This window comes from Rhipicephalus sanguineus, chromosome 3 (genome assembly GCF_013339695.2).
Source record: "Rhipicephalus sanguineus isolate Rsan-2018 chromosome 3, BIME_Rsan_1.4, whole genome shotgun sequence".
NCBI classification, from domain to species: Eukaryota; Metazoa; Arthropoda; class Arachnida; order Ixodida; family Ixodidae; genus Rhipicephalus; species Rhipicephalus sanguineus.
In genome coordinates, this window is record NC_051178.1 from 115955556 (window position 1) to 115973488 (window position 17933).

The following is a 17933-nucleotide window of genomic DNA, read 5'->3' on the forward strand; positions in this document are numbered from 1 at the left end:
GCGTTCCACTACGCGAGGTCGGTAGCATGCCCAGCGAACGCCAACGGCTCGCGATCGTGCAAGTGCTGCGGCTTCGCATCGCCTCATGGTCCCCTTTAGCGGGAGATGGTGTAATTTTTCCACTGAACTCACTCACTTTACTTTCATTAATTATTGCGACAGTTAAATGGCCTTATCTTAAGTACACTTAAGCTCCGATATCATGTGTATTCGATATGACTCTTAACTTGAACCAGAACCATCAATTTCATACCAGTTGTATTTTTTAGATGACTTTTCTGAATATAATTGAAACCGGAATTAAGTGCTCGGCCGGAAGTGCTCGGAAGAGAAGCAAGAGTGTCGGGGCTCGGGCCATTAAAAACTCAAACAAAAGGCAATGAAGTGGATGACCAGGAGAAGCAATTTAATAATTGCAGTGTATTGAAAGCATCTTGTGGTAGGAAGGAAGGAACACGGCAGGCAGAAGGCAGGGAGGTTAACGATGAAAGCTTCCAGTTGGCTGCCCTACACTGCAGGATTCAGGGAGAGGAATAGAAAGATGAAAGAGAGAGATAGGAGGGAAAAGAAAGAAAAAAAAGAATAAGAGAGGCAGTGAATGGACGGAAGCGTGCGGGACTGCACCACAAGTCAGAGGCGTTCGCACAAGCCCGTCGTCCTCAGAAAGCACAAGAGTGCCTTCACTTCCTTGTAGGCCATCGAGAGATGGGGACGGTGTTCTAGTAGCACCTGCACGGAAAGTGGCCGATCGTCCAGTAGTCGCAGTGCGTAGTAAGCGTACAAAAAATGAAGAGGTTCAAAAGGGTGCATGGCCTGATTGCGCAACTTGTACATATTGTGATTGTACTGAGTGTTATGGATATGGCGACTACTTTTATTCCTTCTCGACGTAGCTTATGGGTCCTAAACACTCTGTAAGGATCAGTAGCCGAATTGTCGAAGTCCTCTCATTCGTAAGTGCTGTTTGCCATTGACCGTTTGCCCTCGCTAGATATATGTCCAGCGTCAGGATCCACAGAAATTTTCTCCTGGGATCAGTGAGGCGCACGTGTGTGTGTGTGTGTGTGTGTGCGTGTGTGTGTGTGTGTGTGTGTGTGCGCGCGCGCGCGTGTGTGTGTGTGTGTGTGTGTGTGTGTGTGTGTGTGTGTGTGTGTGTGTGTGTGTGTGTGTGTGTGTGTGTGTGTGTGTGTGTGTGTGTGTGTGTGTGTGTGTGAATACGGGCCCTGAGGCCGAATCCACTAGGGAGTATCAATTTCGTTTCGGTATGAAAGGTCGCACAGGATGTCGAAAATGGCCCACCTTTACGTGCGAAGGAAGAGTCGCCCTTGACAAGAATATCGAAGTCGGAGCTGGGAATGGGGTCTTTTCACTAAGACTATTGGAAGTAACTGTAGACAGTGAGCGTAAAAAACATTCACAGGCATATCCACGCGTGAATGATGAAGAGCTTGGGCGAAGCTCCTGAAGCAATCATGGTTACACCGTGAAATCTTCAGTGGTTTAGCCCAGCAGTAATAAAAGCGATAGCCCAGTACATCATCAAAGACGTGACAAACACTGTATATATCTATACAAGAAATTTTATTAATCGTAAGTGGTAGCTAGACGTGACTTCCGTTCCCCCTTCATTATAACGGCTTTATGGTTAGTGAAGTGATGAATCGGTGATGGGTCGTAGTGGGATGTTTGCAAAAACGAAGTAGTGGGCAGTTTGCAAAGGTGGCTTCCGTTCCCCCTTCATTATAACGGCTTTATGGTCGGTGAAGCAATGGATCGGTGATGGATCATAGTGGGATGTTTGCAAAGACGAAGTAGTGGGCAGTTTGCAAACGATCGCTGATGGGAGATACTGTTCGGGAGATACTGCCGGTTACGCCTTACGCTGGACGCGTGACAAGGTTAGACTAAGAGGAGCTTCGCCCCTAAAAAATGAAGTTTTTGCGTGAGGCAGCTGTCACTGCCTTCTGGACAGTAAACTTACCCTTATAGGTGTATGACTGTTGCGATACCAGGTACCTAACTTCACTTCCGTTATGTGCGAGATAATGATATTACGGTGTTTTTATGCAGTGAGAATGCGTAAAGCCTGTACAAAACAGCCTTTTTGGTTCCTTTAAAAAAATCGCGAAGCTTGCACTAAGTCGCGCAAGGCTTGGAACAGCGTAGCTTGACGATTCTGAAGCCTAATCTGGTTGATTCTAGCTTGTTGCTAAGCTTTCGCTAACTGATGGTAGGTTGTTTCTAGGTTGCTTCTAGGTTATTGCTAGGCTTTAGCTAGGTGATGCTAGGTTCTTTCTTGGTTGCTTCTCAGCGCAGAAGGTTCGAGTTAAACCACAGACAGTCGCAGACACGGCACGGATGTCCATACTCGGGAGGCAGAAACTCGCGAGGAAACCGAGCGTTCGCACTTCCCATAGATATACAGAGACGTCGTCGTTGGCGTGGGCCTTCTATCACTTCGGGGTCTTCTCGCAGCCGCCGTTGCATTTCCCGTTCACTATCGTTCTCTCGTTGTACGTACTCGGGATCTTCGGTGACCCTTTCGAAATGATTCACTGCAAAAGCGCTTAGTACTCGTGTACTCTCGACATATATATAGGATACATGGTTCCGCACGCTTCGAACTCTGTGCCGACGCCAGGGACTAGACCGAAAGGAGCTATCTACACACAGTGCAGCGCATGTCGCGCGAAACTGTTTTCGGAAATGGTGCGGGACACCGAAACGAAAATAAACGAGCGCGTGTCGTGCTTTATGGGCACGGTTTCGAAGGAACATTGAGGAGAAAGGCAATGTGCGAAAGCGGGGAGAAAAATATTGTTATTTCAAACGCTTTTCTCCTCGCTCGCCGCTAGCCTCCTTTCGGTTTTACGCAGACTATTCCCATTCAAGTACCTCTGGCATCCGTCTCGCAGTCTGTGAAGAAGCCTTCGCAGCTATCTGACCTTTCGAATTTTTAGAGACGATAAATCGGTTCTTGCGACAGTAGCCATTGGTCCCAGCTGTTCTAACCGCGAAGCTTTTTAGCAAATTGTTCCTTGTATCTCGTATCACGAAACTATCAACAGAAACGGGTATGTGCCACAGAATTCGTGTAAATGCCACTATTCGCCCTGGTCCACTAAAAAACAAGAAGGCAACAATTATCCCAACACTAGAGAACGGGTACGTCCCACAGAAATTTGTGTGGCTTATCAAAAAACTATCATCATCATAAACGGGCATGTGCCACAGAAATTGGGTGATCCCACTATTCACCACTAATCCACTAAGAAGGAAGAGTCTCTAGAGTTTGGACGTCCGTGTCGTGACTGTGACTGCCTGGTTGAAGTCGAACCTCTGTGCGCTGAGGATCAACGTAGATACAGCCTATTACCACCTAACTAAAGCCTAGCAACGACCTAGAAGCAACCTAGAAACAAGCTGGATTCACATAGCTAAGGCCTAGAAACAGCCTAGAAGCAACCAGATTAGTTTTCAGCATCGTCCAGTTTCACTGTTTCAAGGCTTGCGCGGCTTAATGCGAGCTTCAGCAATTTTTTTATTAAACTGATTCCACATACGCCTCTACAAATTGCAGCTACAGTCGGCGTCGAAATGTTACAGACCAGTAGGTCTAAGAAAAGTGAATTTCCGATCGCTTTGTGACTGTGCTCGGTCGAACTGCATAGTGCGTGGTCTAACGCGTTATAGAAGAGGCCAGAAATATAATTTCAAGGCTGTCTGATGAAGCAGTTGGAATATTCAGCTTTAATCTTGTGTCTCGTGGTCTCTCAAATTTGAACGCTGACTGTACACAGCACTTCCTTCATAATGCGTACAGGAAAGAGCGAAGAGAGCGGGGCTCCAACGCGATTTCACAGGGAATTTGTCGTTGTTTTTTAACAGAAATTAAAAGAGTGCAAAAGACAGAGGAACAGCAAAAGAAGAACAGAGACAACAGCCCTGTGCCCTCATTTTGCTAGTCCTCTGTCTTGCCCTGTTTTAATCTCTAAGTGTGTTGTCCAAGCACTCGCCCACATAACTGGCCCAAGCACCCACTATTATGCAGAGTTTCGTTAAAAAATACAGGAGCGCCCATGTGCGACGCTAGGGGTTCCAATTCTCCATGATCGGTATAACAGCTAGCGCAGAATCCATCACCTGGCTCTCTACGTTTGGCCGTTTCAGGCATATGCATGGACGCATTCTGTCAGCCACAATACGTACATTAATTTTTTCAAGGGCTATAGATTCCTCTTTATCAGGGTGTCTTCATATGATGTGCAACTTGTTTCTGACCATTCCTGCTACCGTTGGCAAGATAAGAGCTATGAACGCGCGTATAAACCTAGTGTAACTGTTGGCAACAGCATACGCTATGTTAAAGCGAAGAGCAGTGGGACGATAGATTGGTGCGGTATGATATTAAATACAGACTTAACGAGACGATTGGCTTATTGCTCGTATCAAATGTTGTAGTCACTACTCCTTCCTTTTGTATTGAAATGATCAATAGGAGAGCTTGGTGCCTTTATAATGGCTCCGGCTACTCCTCCTCGCCGAGCACCAAAACCTCCCGGGAAGAGGCAAACATCAAGGTTCGCACACTGAAGACCAATAAGTCCATATTCCCTGATGAGCAGTGCTCGTTGCATAACGAATGCGGGACACTAAAAAATTATGCGTTCGAGTGTCTAGGGATGGTAGACTTGATGAACGATTAATCGATTAATCGATAAAAGGTCTACAATTAATCGATTAATCGTCATCGATTTCCTCCTTTCGATTAATCGAATTAATCGATTAAAACTGTTCGATTAATCGATTACGGCACACCCCACTCCCACCCCCGACCTCGCATCTTGGCCGTAGCGCATGACTGCGAGGCGCGCTATCCTGAGACGCAGATGCTGTGCACATCGCCTCTCTTTCACTGCTTTCAGTGCAGCGCATATTTCTGCGCTAGCAGAACGAGCCCGGAGCTGGCGGCGGCCATACCCCGTAGTGAAAGATATGAACTCGTCCTGATCTCCGTCGCGTACGGCGTCCAACTCTAAGCACTCCCCAATGCTTCAAGCCCCGGCAGGTGGCGGCTCCAGCTCATCGAGGCAGAAATGAACTTGCCTGCTTCTCTGGTGGTAGTGGTTTGAAGAGGAAAAGGCGCCTAATTTCTGCAGCCCGGTCTGGAGCCCGGCCCACAGCCTACTGCTGCTAGTGCCTTTATGTCCTCTCCCTTAAGCTGGTTGAGGTCGCCTGAGTATACGAAGGGCTTGCGTTGCTTGCGTGTTATATTGCGTAATTATTACACATTGGTGGTTACACTGCTACCTTTGCGATGTCATAATGCCGGGCAATCGGAAGAGGAGCACATTGTGATCGTTGTTCACTGAAGATGAGAAAACGAAGACTGCAATGTGTAATAAATGTGGCAATTGAGCACTTCTCAAAGCCAGCACTTGAAGCACGAAAGTTGCTGCAATTAGTTGAGAGAAAGTGTAGCGCAGGAATGCGCACTCGCGAATTGTGAAAAGGGTCTTTTATACCCTATATGTAATCCGCAACTTTACGCGTCGGCTCACCGAAGGTCTAGCGTCCAGTGCATTACTATTGAAGAAGTGACCTTGTAGCATTTAGTAATACTGTATGGTCGCATATTAAGGGAGAAATACAGCTTTCAGCTAGAGGCCCCCGTCTTCTGCTGTGACAAGAAGGACTGTCGCGAAATTTATGTTGTAATGTCTGATACACTAGATAGCGCTCACAGTTCAGGCTGTACACACGATTGAAAAGGTGCGAGTGGCGCCGTGTTAAGGCAACGATCAGATGAAACCTCCGGAGCATACTGCAGCAGTTGCTGTTCATTCTAGCCGGGAGGCAGAAACTCATGCCACTCTATTTCCCGCAATTGCCTGTACCGATGGTCTGCTTGAGGCCAGTATGTTTCTGTGTAATCTCTGCATGGGTGACCTCAAGAAAAACATTGCGTCAGTCCGCAATTATAGTATTATGTAGGGCTTCCGCAATATCTAACCGACAAACCGAGAAAAGATGCCGTGCTTGCGAGAGCGAGCGTCTTATTTAATTCCTCTTCCTCCTCGTCTCTTTTACCTTTCATGGGATTTCCTCACCCTCCGCCACATTGCATGTTTCAGCTTCCAACCAGTGGGGTCTGCGAACGCGCCTCCGGTTTCTATGAGCGCGAGTAGGCAGGCTTCGAGAAAATACGACCTGCTGCCGAATAGTCCAGGGGTGATGGCCATAGATGCTTGAATCCGCGTCATCAACCAACGACGACTTGCCCCTTGTGTCCAGCGTGCGAAAGTGGGAATTTTCGCGCACACTGGACACAAGGGGCCCGTCGTCGACACTTTCGAAAGTGGGAATTTTCGACCGTCAGCGCGTCTGATAAAAATATTTGGGTCCATATCAAACACGAACGATGCCTCTGAAACGAAGAGATATCGGTTTTTAAGCACTTATAAAAAATGTCGATTATTCGATTAATCGATTAATCGATTAAAACATTCCACCGAAAGCAATTAATCGATTAAAGGTTAAATCGATTAACGATTAACGATTAATTGATTAAAAATGTTAATCGACCATCCCTACTAGTGTCTCACAGGAGCCGCACGACGTACATGATTGACCGTCTGTCCACACGTCTTTGACGAGCCCTACTAACTTTCTTAAACAATACAGATTTGGCCTCGCGTTTATAGACATTTTTCTATGTGACTACTTATTTGCATTTACGTCTGTGCTATTTGTTTTCTTTTCTTTCCTCTTTTCTTTCCTCTTTCTCCTCCCTCCTCCCCCCCCCCATTTAATCTTCATTTCCTCTGTTTACCCCTTCCCGAAGGAGCAGGCAGGCGTTGTGCTCCTTTATGTCGCAGTTCTTAGCGTTTTCCCTCCCTATTTCCTCTGTATCTTCGTGTTTTCTATGTATCCAAACCAGATAATAATAATAATAATAATAATAATAATAATAATAATAATAATAATAATAATAATAATAATAATAATAATAATAATAATAATAATAATAATAACAATAATAATAATAATAATAATAATCAATCAATCAATCAATCAATCAATCAATGATTTATTTAACGTGCCCAGGAACAACCGTAAGGTCTTTGTGCTGGCGCACGCAAAAAAAAAAACAATAAAAATAAACAATACAATACAGACAGTTTTCAGAAATAAAAAGAGCAAAAACACGTAGACAAAGAGAAATGAACACAAAAGGGGAGGAGTAAAATAAGACAACACGAGAAATATTGACGGGGCATAAAAAATTAGATTGCATATATACAACTATGTGGAAAGACTGAGAAGGGAAGACTTTGTACATTGTGCCACACTATGTCAAAACAATGCAAAGCTCGGATAAAAACAATGATTGTAGGCTATGAAAAACGTCAAGATCAAGAAAATTAACATTATAGAGACTTTGTATTCTGTGAACGGTAGAGTGTTGGAAGAAGCAGGCGGGTACATGAAACGGTCTGTTCTCTCTGGTTAACTTACGCGGAATTCGAAAATTTACACAATTGAGAAGTACAGGGCAGGATATGATACCGTGGACTAGCTTGTAAAGAAATAAGAGATCAGAGCGATTTCGTCGGCAGTGAAGTGATGGCAGTGATAATAATTCAGCAGTACTTGAACGAGATCCAGAGTCATTTTTAGCAAAGCGATGGTTATATATGCTGAGGAATTTTTTCTGGACTCGTTCAATGGTGTTACCGCTGGATTGAGCAATGCCATTCCATATCACGGACGCATACTCAAGTTGCGGAAAACATATTGCCGTGTACAATTTGTGTAGGGCCATAGGAGACCTGAATTCTCGAGATATTCTACAAACACATCCGAGAGAACGAAGGCCCGGCATAGCAGCGCGCTTAACGTGAGAAGAAAAGTTTAACGCGCTGTCAACAACAACACCAAGATCACTGATTTCATAAACCTTGCATAACGGCACAGAATTGACAGAGTATTGAAATGACACGCTAGATGTTTTGCGAGTGATAGACATGAATTTTGTCTTCGAGGTATTCAGAGAAAGGTTATTACCGTCGCACCATTCGGAAAAAGAGCGCAAGTCTGACTGCAGCAAGCGACAGTCGTTAACTGAATGAATTTCCTTAAAAATCTTGATGTCATCGGCATACAAGGGGAAAGAAGAATTACGAATGGCAAAAGAAACATCATTAACGTAAATTAAAAATAGAAGTGGGCCTAATACCGACCCTTGAGGGACCCCACTAGTTACTTTATACAAAGAAGACGTTTGGCCATTTACGGCAACATAACAATATCTATTGAGCAGATAGCTCTGCAGGAGATTCACAACTGACAAGTCAACATCAAAGTGCGCAAGTTTAACCATAATCAGCGTGTGGCTGACTAGGTCAAAAGCCTTGCTCAGGTCACAGTAAATTACGTCAACCTGTCCTCTCTGAGAAATAGGTGTGGAGATCTGCGTCATGAAACTAGCAAGATTTGTGGTAGTTGAGCGGCCAGCGATAAAACCATGTTGATTAGGAATCAATGAGTTTTTCACACTAAAAGACAATATGTCGTGAAGAGCCAGCTCGAAGATCTTTGATGTGGCACATAGTAGAGAAATCGGGCGATAATTAGAAGCATCTGTTTTAGAGCCCGACTTAAATACTGGAAAAACACGAGCAGTTTTCCACATGCTTGGAAATGTGGAAGTGTCCAGGCAGTTATTAAATATCGTAGTTAGTACTGCGACAAATATACTACCATAAGCTTTTAGTATGGCGGAGGGGATGCCATCTGGCCCACATGATAAGGATGGTTTTAAGCGCTTAATGCATTCGCAGATAAGATTTTCATCCAGCGACAAAGCACTGGATGAGCTAACCGCCTTGGGCTGTTGTCTGATATCAGTGCTAGAGTCTGAGGCCTTATAAACGGATGAGAAATGCGTGGCAAAACAGTCAGCGACGGCATGCACTTCTACCCCATTTGAGTCCAGTAGTCTGAAGGACTCTCCGCTTTTGCTGGACCGTTTACGTACATACTTCCAAAACTCAGCCGGCCTGTCAGAGGCGCTTTTTTCTAAGAATTCAATATACGAACTATGATCCCGTTTATATAGGCGTTTAGAGAGAGTTCGAAGGAAGCTGAACTGTTCCTTCCACTTGCTGGATGGAGAACATTTAGATTTCCTGTGTGCGTGATCTTTATGCTTCAGTGCACTGATAAGTTCAGATGAGAACCAGTGGGGATATTTACGTTGTTTAGATGTATATTGGGGAATAAAATTACGCATGCTGCTCAGTACAAGCTCCGTAAACCGATCAACCTGCTCATCAACATTTGGTTTGTCAGTAACCTGTGACCACTCAACGGTAGACAAGTGATGATAGAGGCCCGTGTAATCACCTCGCTTGAAGGCAAATCTCGGAGATTTGTTTACGTAACTGCTGAAGCTCGTTGTTTCGGCTGATGCGGATAATCTTACGTTAAAATAATAATAATAATAATCAATCAAACGTTTATTTAATGTGCCCAGGAACAACCGTAAGGTCTTTGTACTGGCGCACGAAAAAAAAAACAAAAAAACAAAGGAAACATTCATAATAAAATATCAAGGATAAAAAACGTTATAAAATTGCACATATACAACTATGCGCAGGCAGAAACAAAAATATAACAGTGTACGAGGCTATGTAAGTACAGTGCAAAGCTCGGAGCAGAACAACGACTGGGAGCTGTGAAAAACATCGAGCTCCAAAAAGTAAGCATTGTAAAGACGTTGTATCCTGCCAATGGTCGAATGTTCACAGAGGCAGGCGGTTACATGAAAAGGTCTATTCTCTCTGGTCAGCTTACGTGGAATTCGGAAATTAAGACAGTTGAGCAGTACAGGGCAGGATATGATACCATGCACAAGCTTGTAAAGAAATAACAGATCAGCGCGATTTCGTCGGCAGCAAAGTGATGGCAATGATAATAATCCAGCAGCGTTAGAACGAGATCCAGAGTCATTTCTAGCGAAACGATGGTTGTAAATGCTTAGGAATTTTTTCTGGACTCGCTCAATGGCGTTGCTGCTGGAATTAGGAATGCCATTCCAGATCACAGATGCATACTCTAGTTGAGGAAGACATAGCGCGGTGTACAATTTTCGGAAGGGCACAAGAGAACGGAATTCTCTAGACATTCTGCAAACACAGCCTAGGGTGCGAAGACCCCGCAAAGCAACACGCTTAGCGTGAGTAGAAAAGTGTAAGGTGCTATCAAAAAGAACACCTAGATCATTGATCTCACATACCTTACTCAACGACACAGAATTGACAGAATATAAAAATGGCACACTAGATGTTTTACAGCGAAAGCTGGTATGAGATCATTTCACCGGCCGTTTTTGGTGCCGTAGTTGTCCGCCGCCGCCGCCGCCGCCGGTGTCCGTAACCAGTATAGCTCGAAATAAGAAAAAAAAACTAAATAAGAAAAAATTCCAGGATGGAACGAGGTTCGAACCTGGGCCCTCTGCGTGGGAGCCCAGTATTCAACCTCTGAGCCATGCCGGTGCTTGAAACTGCTTTGCAAAAAGGTCCTATACAGGCTTCATGTCGGGAAGGAACCACATTAGCATATGCAATATAGCGTGGTAGAAGAGTAAAATAAGCACCAAGCGTCGCACAACGCGAATTCTGTAACCAGGCGTCACACAATGCGAATTGCGCAACTAGTAGGTTGTTGAATGCTTCCAACCCATTACAAAGAGCTCTGCCATAATTCTTCATCGTCATCACGCACAGCATCAACAAAGTGCGCATAATGCCTTACATGCGTTTAGCAGGTACCACGGCTGTCTGTAGAATGACGAAAAATGGCCCAGTGCCTACTGCCCTACTTCTCAAAAATTACAATGATTTATAGCGTAGTGGGTTCCTCGCAAGTGCACTTCTGTTGGTTGCCAAGGAAGCCCATAAGGCTCCCATGATCCATTTCCTCAGGGTCTCAATAAAGTCAATTCTCTCTCTCTCTCTCTCGCTCTACGTTTCTCCGGTTAAAGTGTGTTATAAAGCGTGGTGGGACAGTTAAATAACGACCAGGCGTCACACAATATGCATTATGTAATTAGTGGGTCGTTTAAAGCTTCCAACCCATTACAAAGGGCGCAACCATAATTATTCATCGTCATCAACCGCCGCATCAAGAAACTGCACATAATCGCTTACATATGGTACCTCGCTTCTCCGCAGAACAACGAATAATGTCGTGCTGGGTGCTTCCCAACTTCCCAAAAATTACGCTTTGTGGCGTAGTGGGTACGTTGCTAATGTACCTATATTAGTAGCCACAGGAGAGTTTATAACGGGCTCTAGAAATGCCGCTCTTCCAGCTTTCGCTGTGACTGTGCTGCACTTTCCGCGCAGGCCTGGCGTTTTTTTCGAGTGAAACTCATTACCTTGGTTTTTGAAATATTTAGGGAGAGGTTATTGCTCCTGCACCATTCAGAAAAGGAACACAAATCAGATTGCAGCAAGCGACAATCGATAACTGAATGAATTTCTTTAAATATCTTTATGTCATCGGCATACAAAAGGAAAGAAGAATTCCGAATGACAGAAGAAACATCATTAACATTAATTAAAAAGAGGAGTGGGCCCAGTACCGACCCTTGAGGAACCCCACTAGTAGCTTTATACAAAGAGGACGTTTGGCCATTAACGGCAACGTAACATAATCTATCAAGAAGATAGCTATGGAGGAGATTCACAATTGAAGAATCAACATCAAAGTGTGCAAGTTTATCCACAAGCAGCGAATGGGTGACAATATCAAAAGCTTTGCTAAGGTCACAGTAAATAGCGTCAACCTGTCCTCTCTGCGAAATAGGCGTGGAGACTTGCATCATGAAACTGGCAAGATTAGTGACAGTTGAGCGGCCAGCGAGAAACCCATGCTGATTCACAATCAATGAATTTTTTACATCAAAAGACAATATTTTGTGAAGAGCAAGCTCAAAGATTTTGGATGCGGCACAAAGAAGGGAAATAGAGCGGTAGTTCGAGACGTCCCTTTTACAGCCAGACTTAAACACTGGGAAAACACGAGCAGTTTTCCACATGCTAGGAAACGTTGAAGCATGCAGACACTTATTAAATATGGTAGTCAATACTGGTACAAGTATACTGCAATAGGCTTTTAGTATGGCAGAGGGGATGCCATCTGGGCCAGCTGAAAAGGATGGTTTCAAGCGCTTCATGCATTCTGAAATGGAATGTTCATCTAGCGACACAGCATCAGCTGTGCCAACTGCCTTAACCTGTCGACCGTTACTAGCTACAGAGGCTGGAGACTTATAGACAGATGAAAAATGCATGGCAAAACAGTCAGCGACGGCTTGAACTTCTACACCATTTGGGTCCAGTATCCTGAAGGACTCGCCATTTTTGCTCGACCGTTTGCGCACATACTTCCAAAACTCAACTGGCCTGTCAGACGCGCTTTTTTCTAAAAATGAAATATATAGACTGTGATCCCGTTTATAAAGGCGTTTACAAAGAGTACGAAAACGACAGAATTCTTCCTTCAAATGAGTTGACGCAGAACGTTTATACTTCCTGTGTGCACGATCTTTATGTTTCATTGCTCTTATAAGTTCTGATGAGAACCAGGAGGGATATTTACATTGATGAGGTGTATACTGGGGAATGGACTTGCGCATGCTGGTCAAGATAAGCTCCGTAAACTGATCGACTTGATCATCAACATTGGGTTTGTCAGTTACCAGTGACCAATCTGTGGTGGACAAGTCATGGTACAAGCCAACGTAGTCACCTCGCTTGAAGGCAAATCTGGGCGTTTTGTCGATTTTTCTGGGAAAGCTTGGTTTTTCTGGTGAAATACAGAGTGTTAGTTTGAGTGGTGGGTGAAATTTGTCAGGTCGAACAAGAGAGATGTGAGAGAGTGATACTTCGATAGGTTGATTATTAGAAATACACAGATCTAGGACCTTACCACAGGAATTGGCAATACTATTGTGCTGCTGTAGGGAATTAAAAGCGAGAAAATCTAACAATACGCTGCATTTGTTCTTTAAGAAATGATGATAATGAAAAAAAATTAAGTGTGGTCCAGTCAATTCCAGGTGTGTTAAAATCGCCAAGTACAAGAATTTTGTGCTTCTTATGTGAAATTACCACATTTTCAATAGAAGAGACGATCTGATTAAAAGCAATTGGTGAAACGCTAGGCGATACATAGAAACATCCAATCAACAATTTTTCACAGTGCTCAAGACTAATTTCGATCCAAATTGATTCAGAAATTGTTTCTATGTCCTTGCGTCTAACAGATATTAGAGAACTGTCTATAGCCATCCATACACCACCACCTTTTTGTTTAGTTGCACAGAAGTCCCGATCACTGCGGAAGGTGGTGTAGTTCGACGGAAGATAGTCACAGGAAGGAATTTCACTGCACAGCCACGTTTCAGAAATCGCAATAAGGTCAAAAGAAGAGGAAACAACATTAGCAAAGAATTCGCACGTCTTAGTGCGAAGACCACGAGCGTTCTGATAAAATATATCCAAATTACACGGCACCGTTGCTTACGGGTGCGCACCCTGAGGGATGGATCATGTCGTCGTGGAGAATCCCACGGAATGGTTTGAAAATGCAACCGCACGGCCACATTGACGGGTCATTCAGACGTTTCGATGTATCTTCGTCAACTGTAACGCAGAACGAGGAGTAAGAAGGATATTTTGTTTTGAGCCGCCGGCAGGAAATGGCAGAAAGGTCAACAGACTCAATGTGTTTCTTGAGGTCAGCAGATGTAGTGTCAGGGCTCAACTTGGACACAAATATAGCCCACTTCCGCTGGGGTCGTTGGGGGATTTGAGCCACTAACAAAGTGGACGAGTCCATGGCTCCAGTAGATACATGTGTTTTTCTTTTCGTTTCCTTTCTTGCACTCACTGTGACATTGGCCGAAGAGGTTTCCGTACGATCCACAACGCGGAGCTTCAAATCACGCTGAAAACCTGGTGGTGGGGTAAAAGGTGGGAGCGTTTCGGTGTTATGAGTCGTATCAGAGGTCGCAGGGGCGTCGGAGTTCACGGAAGACTTTGCCGTTGGAGACGTTGGAGACGTTGGAGAATTTGCAGCCGTTGGAGACTTTGCAGGACGTTCCCCTAGCTTAGGGGTGACGCAGCGTGTCAGCTCATCGCGCAGAAAACGAACCTCACCACGAAGGGAGGCGACGATACGGACCTGCTGCTCAGCCACTCGGGAATGTTCCTTTCGCAGGCGCTCATTGTCCTCCCGCAGCTGTGAGACCTCGTCACTCAGGAACGAAATCCCTTCCAGCGCGTCGAGGAGCAGGCAGCGAAGGCCGGCTACCTTTTTTCGCCTGGAAGAAAATATATGTAGTAAAATATGATAATAGGGCACAAGATGTTACACAGTCAAACTTAATATGTGCAAATTCAGTACAGTTGAACACCACATGGAAATTCAACTAGGTAAAATAAGTTTATATGTACACAAGTAGCTGAGCACGAGTTCAAATAGCCCCGCCACGGTGGTCTAGTGGTTGTGGCGCTCGACTGCTAACCCGAAGGTCACGGGATCGAATCCTGGCCGCGGCGGCTGCATTTTCGATGGAGGCGAAAATGTTTGAGGCCCGTGTATATAGGTTTAGGTGCACGTTAAAGAACCCCAGGTGGTCGAAATTTCCGGAGCCCTCCACTACGGCGTCTCTCATAATCATATCGTGGTTTTGGGATGTTAAACCCCAGATATTATTATTATTATTATTATTATTATTATTATTATTATTATTATTATTATTATTATTATTATCATCATCATCATTATTATTATTATTATTATTATTATTATTATTATTATTATTATTATTATTATTATTATTATTATTATTATTATTATTATTACGAGTTGAAATTGGTCAAATGAGTTCACATGTAGACGCCCAAACTCAAGTATTCTGTATGGCTTGACACACATTACACGAAAGCAAGACAAATAATTACACATAACATCAAACACGCGATCAGAACACTATACATTTGCTTTCAGTATAAAGAGAAAGGCAACGACATCGTGTACGTTAACATTTCGATAAAATATTTGAGTCTTCAAAAACCTTCTTGAAGGCGAGAGGCGCTCTTTCCTGAAGACCCGCGGTTAACCATAGACCTAGTACTTTCTTTACAGTGAATGACCTTCTATCTAAAAGCAACAAACTTTCACGTAATACCTTTCATGCCGAATCATATTTTTCACACTCGAGGAGTAGATGATGTACATCTTCGTCAGGGTGGCCGCAAGGGCACTCCAGACTGGACGCGCACTTTATCCTGTATATTAAGTGTCACATAAATGCTATGCCAAGCCACATTCGATGAACCAATGTTTCGAATTTCCTATTTTCTCTCAAATCCGACGAAATGAATGGTTTTATGCAAGGGTCTATTAAATGTAAGCCCGAGCTTTTAGATTGTTGATCGAACCATTTGTCTTCGGCGAGGTTACAGGATCTTTGTCTGAGGAGGAGACGGATTTTATTGCGTGAAGGAGGAAGATGAATTGTCTCTGCTTTATCGTGAGCACGATCTGAAACAGCGTCCGCTGCAGTGTTTCCTAGAATGTTGCAGTGACCTGCTATTCATTGAAATGCGATCATGTGGTTCGTTGCACTTGCTTTTGTGTGTTCTTTTAAAGTGTCATATAACAACGAATAGTTTAGAGAATTTTTCTATTGCTGTGTAGCGATGCGGGAGCGGCCTGCGAATCGCTAAAAATGACCCACTTTTGCGTCTTTTTTTACTGCTGTTATAAAGCGCAACACGGATAGATTTGCAAACAGTTCTGCAACAGTAGAAGACGTCACTTGATATATTTTAGATGCGTGCTCTATCGCCAAATGCGGAATGACAAAAGCTGAAGAAGAAGAATTTGTACGACAAGAACCGTCTGTATACAGGTTACCATACTGCGGATGTAGGTCATAAATTTAGAATAGTGCCAGCTGCTGTGCGACTATCATGAACACGTCCCTTTTAGATGCATTTTTGGTCTTTGTAGCACCCAATGAGGATAATTAATATCTAGTGTGCTTAATTCATAACTTGGTAATAGTGTTATCTGTTATTGAACACTTTTGTGTAGTTAACATTTATTTCTTTCGCTAAGTGCAAGGTTCAATGGATGCGTCGGCAAACATGGCGACAAGTTTCGACCGTTCGTATGTTCCTTCTTTAATAAAAATCACAGCATATCCACGGAGTGAATGATGATGAGTGGGCGAAGCTGCGGAGGTTCATCGGTAAACCGTGAATCTTCCGTGAATTCTGCCCAGTACATCATCACCGACGTGAGATCGGGCGCGTTTATACTAAAGCTTCGATGAGTTATGACGACTTGCAGCTCACTTTAATTTTATATGTACGCTGTGAATTTTCATTGTTTAGAAAACCATTGCTTTAGAAAACATCTGGCGTCTTTCGTTAAGCAGCTGGCGTCTTTTCGTTTTGCTTTAGAAACATCTGGCGTTCTTTCGTTTTGCTTTTAGAAAACATCTGGCGTCTTTCGTTGATTTATTTCATCAATCAACGGCGTTTTGAACAAAATTTTTATTGTTTAATCACGCACAGGAGAAATCTCCCCAGGCACTACCTTGGAGGTAAACAATGGCTGCTAATGGGAATGAGAGACAGAAGAAGTCGGCTTTTAGCTAACACTTACACTTCTACTTCTACTAACGTTTCCTACTGGAACATTCCAATGGCTGCTAATGGGGAATGAGAGACAGAAGAACTCGGCTTTTAGCTAACACTTACACTTCTACTTCTACTAACGTTTCCTACTGGAACATGCCAATGGCTGCTAATGGGGAATGAGAGATAGAAGAATTCGGCTTTTAGTTAACGCGCACGCTGCGAATTTTTTATTGTTCAACAACGCACAGGAAAAATCACCCACCGGCACCACCTTGGAGGTCAAGATCTGGTACTAGCGTTACGACTGGTTACGCACTACGACTACGACAACTACGAGGGACGAACGGGTGCCGCTTTAAGGAGCTTCGCCCCTAAAAGACACTTGCCTTTATTGTAACCTGCGCGTCTACCTGAGACAAACACACCCGCCACGGTGGTCTAGTGTTTATGAAGTTGTACTGCTGACCCGCAGGTCCCGGGATTGAATCCCAGCCACATTATCGATGGAGGCGAAAATGCTTGAGGCCCGTGTGCTTAGATTGAGGTGTACGTTAAAGAACCCCAGGTGGTCAGAAATTTGCGGAGCCCTCTACTACGGCGTCTGTCATAATCATGTCGTTTTGGGACGTTAAAGCCCAAAAATTATTATTATTATATTTTACTTGAGATAAATATTTCATTTATTCTCGTCGTCTAGTGCATAAGCGATATAAGTCATGATTATAGTCATTATTAAACTATACTTACGACGACCGACCTGATGCGCCAAAATCATTCGTGTTTGGGATCAAACTTCAATGCAAATGTTTCAAGAAACCAAATTTTTAGATTGTCACTATCTTCACTCACGTACATCTCGTTGGTGAGAGAATATAGTAAAAATCGTGTACTGCATTTCATCCAGACATTATATTTAGAAGCCTAGGTGATCAAAACCTAATCAAGAGCCCGGCAAGCCACCCTGTTACGACAGAAGTGTCACTCTTGTTATGGCATCACAATAATAAATTAGTAGTATTCTGCAGCGCCACTCTGGATGGGCAAGTTTAACCAAGCGTAAAAGATATGAATCTAGTGAACCTGGCACAACTGTTTAATATATTCACGGTGAGTAGAAACGTTTTTGCAGAGAAAAGAGAAATTACGGCGGAAGTGGGCGCACTAAGCGGAGAGGCTGGATACAAAGTTTTATTGCACCCTACACAC